The following is a 6,000-nucleotide window of genomic DNA, read 5'->3' as shown; positions in this document are numbered from 1 at the left end:
TTTAGTTCCAAATAGAGATAAAGGAACTAGGACTATATTATGTGAAGAATTTCGTTGTTGGCTTGAATAAATTAAAATATAAGACCAACAATCACAAACTTAAGCTAATGTTTACTCATAGAACGAGTGTGGAGGAAATGGTTGATCCACATTTCGGTATGGAAGTCTTCAATTTTCGATCATTGGGCACTTGATAAATCAAGTGAAAGTTGAGGAGACTAAACTATTCGGTAATTATTCTTCTTGCATTTTGATTAATTTGAACGTTTCACCAACTTTATCACAGACTGATTTTTTCGTTGAGATAGATGTCATGGGAGAGATTGTTAGTTACAAACCTATACAAGAACACAAGTAAGGTGATAAGTCCAGTGCTTTTATGAATGTTGAACTCCAGGATCACGAGTAAGTTCGCGATCATGAATTCGATTAGTGATATATTTCATGTTGTCCTGGTTTCATATGATTAATTTACACATTTTTTTTCATGTAGGAATAACAATATTTCAGCTACTTTTTGGGGGGAATTTGTGGAGCAAATCGTTCTACACTTGGACAGATGTATCGAAAAGCCTGTCATCGTGGTTATGCAGCTAATACAAGCTTATAAATTTCAAGGTTTTCAACTAATTCTGATGTACATTGGGAGTTCTACTTTATGTATATTTAACATATGATTAAATATATAGATATACCTATACGTAATTCTTGGCATGCCTCAAAACTCTGGATTAATCCAGATTTGCCTCAAGTTGCAGAATTTATTTCCATGTTTATCATACTATAAATTCCATTTATAAGTTTTAAAATATTTATGGAATATTTTTTTATTATATTAGGCTTTCTTACAAATTTTGATATATGTAGATTGGAAAATGTGTGGGGAGAAATCCGAGAGGATTTCTCAAATATCCTCTCAACGTAGTTATTCTGCTGCGGAAGAGTTGGCTTCTGGAACGGCTCAAGTTAAAACAATCATAAACTTGGTTGAGTGTCTTCAAGTGAGTACACTGTTTTACTATTTTCATGATTAAATAGTAGCATGTCGTATAAAATTTCTTTTAACTGTGTTTTTTAATATAGGAAGGGAGCTTCTGGATTGTTACCACTATAGTGTATATAGAACTTAAGAATGGTTGGTTGATAGCTCATAAAATGCGCTAAGAATGTTTATAAAGTGGACAGTAAATTTAACTGCCCAAAGTATAAAAGCAACAAAAATTCTGTGTTGACCTGGTTCGAAAGCAATCTATGTTCGATAAATGAGATCATTAAAACATAGAATAAATAATTTTAATAAAACCAGCCTTTCAAGTATAGACTACAAGTTAGAATGATGGATAATAGGGGCTCTGTTTCTTTGTTAATTTGGGATCGCGATGCGACAAACTCATCAGAAAGACTGCTAATGAATTAAGAGCGGGATTACTTGAGGTATGTTATTCTCTTAAGTTTTTTTTTCTTTTTTTTTTTGGTTATTTACGACTTCTGATATACTTTGATTTTACAAGTCTGGCATTGCTGATGCATTTTCATATCCATCAGAAATGAATAATATTCTGGATAGAAGGGTCATATTTAAAGTGGTTGTGAAGAGCGACAACATAAATAACCACGATGAAGTTTGTGGTGTTATTAAATTCAGTGAAGATGAGGATCTCATTAAGCAGTATGGTTCTTTAAGCAAAGATGCATTCTCTGTATGTTGTTTTACTAGCATATCTTTTAACATATAAACTAGCATATCTCATAACATATAAATTTGTTGGTTTATGTTAAATATTTTTATCATCAATTATGATTGTTGACGATGTCCGTTTTTCTTAGACGCTGTGTTCATGCCCACAGGTAGACAGGGAGGCGGTGCGGATTCGTAGGAGACATCCGTGGATTTACAGGAGCACTCCACTATTCCAGAGGTGCTATTTGGTTGATCTTTTTGTGTATATTTGTATATGTTATTCCTTAGAGGCTCGTAGTCACTCGATGTGGGTTATGTGGCTCCCAACGTAGGGAGTATATATGTGTATAAGTATTTGTAATATGTTTTGGTATTAAAACATTATATTATGTAATGAAACAGTAGATCTTTTCTTTAAAGTTAACATAAAATCAATGGATGATCTTTGAATGGGTTAAGGCAATGTTAGTAAGAGGGGTGCTCGGCGGTTAGCCCCGGTTACCCGTCGCGGCCCCTAGTCGGGTCGTGACAGTTATAATCCGTTATTTGAACGTATTCCTAGAAGCACTTGTAGAGCGGATGCTATAGATTCATATAAAAATATAAATTTTATTTGCATCATGTATTTAATTTTATAGTGCTTCTCTTACCGCTGATTTGGGTCTTAGTCTTAACAAGTTAGATTTTTTTTTTGCTATTACATTTCATTAGGTTCATGATAATTGCGTGATGTAAAAAATAATTAAAGCTTTTTTATATGATGATGGGAAAGATCGTCACGATAGAAAAATTTTATCGAATTCAATGTCTACTATTATGAAATTTTTGAACATTTATAGAAAAATTCTTTGTATTGCTTTAGATAGTGCTTCTAATAATACAAAGGCGATTGGTATTTTAAAAAGAGAATTTGAAGGAAATAAAAATACTCAAAGGAATAATATATGCACAAGCGGAAGATTCAACAATGGATATATAAAAGAAATTTATCAAATTAGAGAGAGAAGGTAGGAGACTTTACTTAATAACTCAAAACTCTTGAATCTCACTACATTTAAAATGTGTGACATATCATCCCTATTTATAATACTACAAACCAAAATAGATCTGAACTAGAAAAACCTATTCCAATATGGATTTGATAAATAAATCCTAACTAGATGTGAATTAAATAAACTGAAACCTAATTAAGTATGAATGAAATAAATACCAAATATAAATCCTAAGTAACTTTGGATTAGTAATCTTGGTTTAATTCCAACAGAATCAAACCCTCCGCTAAAAAATATTTTTCATGTGGATGTAGTTGTGGCATTTTAAACTTGATTGTTAAAGATGGTCTTGAGTGTTTTGAATATTCTATTCAAAAGTAAGAAATGCGGTTGCGTTTATTTTTTATAATGCTAATAGGCAAAACTGAAAGATTTTAAGAATTCTTGTGTAGAAAATGGCCTTAGACCTAGAAAAATTCAAGTAAAAGTTGACATTAGGTGGAACTACACTTACATTATGTTACAATAAGCATATGATTATAGGATTCTCATACAACAAGTTTACAACCATTTTAATACGAATAGTGCTGATTGGTTAAATATTACCGATTGGAAAGATGTTAAGGAATGTATTAAACTTTTATAAAAAAAATTATAATGCAACTCTTGCTTTTCCTAGACAATTTTATCCCATGGTAACCGGAAGTTTAGCTTACGTAGCGAAAATAGCTAGAGTTTTACAAGAGTATAAAAATAAATCCGGTTATCAAGCGGCTATTTTTAATATGACAACAAAATTTAAGAAGTATTTTTTTTTCAATCCCAACTTTATTTATATTGGGTTATCTTTAAATCATTGTTTAAAAATGTCTTATGTTAGAGCATTGGTTAATCAAATTTATACTTTTTTAGAAGTTGAAGAGGAAGTTGAACCATCTTTAACTTACGTCGAGCTCGCGATTGATGCCGAGTTTAGAAAAGTTTTTAGTCATTATTCTAATTTGGAATAAAATGCTACACCCGTTGCTCCACGCACTACTACTTCTCAAAGTAGAAAAAAGGGCTTGTGAGGTTTGTTGCATTTAAAAGTTTTACATTCACATCCAACTCGTTCTTATAATGCAAACTTTGATGAATATCACCTTTATTTTATGCAGCAAAGTGGATATCAAGGAACTAGATGATTTGGATGTCTTAGCATAGTGGAAGAGATACAAGACAAGTCATCCGATACTTTGAAGAATGCCTCGAGATATCCTTACAGTTCAACTATCAACTGTGGCTTCAGAGAGTGCATTTATCCAAGGAAGACAACAAATTGGAGACCATAGACACTCATTTCCAGATTTAGCTTGCAAGTACTAGTGTGCATTCGCGATTGGATTAGATCGGAGCGACGCAACCAAAACTCGGAAGCGGTGAAAGGCGAAGAGGAAGAGATTGAAGATTTGATAGCAAGTGGATTGGACCAAATGGAAGACTTTGAAGATATCTCCATGACCGAATATGATATGGCGGATATTAGCCAAATGATTGACACTTTTTGATTTTATTATTCTACTAATTTTTTGCAACTCATGTATTATTTGCAAGTTAAAAAAAATTACAACTTACTTAGAAATGTTGTCCATGAATGAATAAAATATATGGATCATTAAGCTTTCTTCTATTTACTTGTGTTCATATTTTTACTTATATTAAGTTAGAAATATACCTAAAATATACTAATAATATACTTATAATATACATCTACTTAAATTAAAAACTAGAAAGTTATATACTTGAAAAATAACTAAAATATACTTTAATATAAATATACGTAATTTATAAACATAGAAAAAACTTAATACATATAACTTAAACATATATATGTATATATAGTATACATAGAACTTAAGCGCATATATATATATATATATATATATATATATATATATATATATATATATATATATATATATATATATATATATATATATATAAAAGTTATAACTACATGTAGTATTCATGTTATAACTATAAATAGTATGCATATAACTTAAACATATATATATAACTTATAACTATACATACATATATATATATATATATATATGTATTTGCTATTAGTTAGTAAATATATAAACTTTACTTATAAACTTATATAACATACATAAATATACCTACAATATACTAATAAATACTATAATATATCAATATATATATATATATATATATATATATATATATATATTATACAAAAAACAAAAAGGGTTTTCTAATGTTTTGGACTGGTTCTGGTTTCAATGTTTGGAATCGGGAAACAGGAACCGGTAGCTGGTTTCGGTTTTAGACCTGAAACTAGCCAATTTTATAACCGGTTACCGATCCGGTTCCAATTGAACCAGTTAACAGGTTTAGTTCCAAATAGAGATAAAGGAACTAGGACTATATTATATGAAGAATTTCGTTGTTGGCCTGAATAAACTAAAATATAAGACCAACAAGCACCAACTTAAGCTAATGTTTACTCATACAATAAGTGTGGAGGAAACGGTTGATGCACATTTTGGTATGGAAGTCTTCAATTTTCGACCATTGGGCACTTGATAAATCAAGTGAACGTTGAGGAGACTAAACTATTCGGTAATTATTATTCTTGCATTTTGATTAATTTGAACTTTTTACCAACTTTATCACAGACTGCTTTTTTCATTGAGATAGATGTCATGGGAGAGATTGTTAGTTACAGACCTATACAAGAACACAAGCAAGGTGATAAGTCCCGTGCTTTTATGAATGTTGAACTCCAGGATCACGAGTAAGTTCGCGATCATGAATTCGATTAGTGATATATTTCATGTTGTCCTGCTTTCATATGATTAATTTGCACATTTTTTTCATGTAGGAATAACAATATTTCAGCTACTTTTGGGGGGAATTTGTGGAGCAAATCGTGCTACACTTGGACAGATCTATCAAAAAGCATGTCATCGTGGTTATGCAGCTAATACGAGCTTATAAATTTCAAGGTTTTCAACTAATTCTGATGTACATAGGAGTTCTGTTTTATGTATATTTAACATATGATTAAATATATAGATAAACCTGTACGTAATTCTTGGCAAGCCTCGAAATTCTATATTAATCCAGATTTGCCTCAAGTTGCAGAATTTAGTTCCAGGTTTATCATGCTATAAATTCCATTTATAAGTTTTAAAATATTTATGGAATATTTTTTTTATTATATTAGACTTTCTTACAAATTTTGATACATGTAGATTGGGAAATGTGTGTGGGGAGAAATCTGAGAGGATTTCACAAATATCCTCTCAACGTTGTTGTTCT

This window comes from Lycium barbarum, chromosome 8 (genome assembly GCF_019175385.1).
Source record: "Lycium barbarum isolate Lr01 chromosome 8, ASM1917538v2, whole genome shotgun sequence".
In the NCBI taxonomy this organism is placed as follows: Eukaryota; Viridiplantae; Streptophyta; class Magnoliopsida; order Solanales; family Solanaceae; genus Lycium; species Lycium barbarum.
This window is presented reverse-complemented; position numbering follows the sequence as displayed.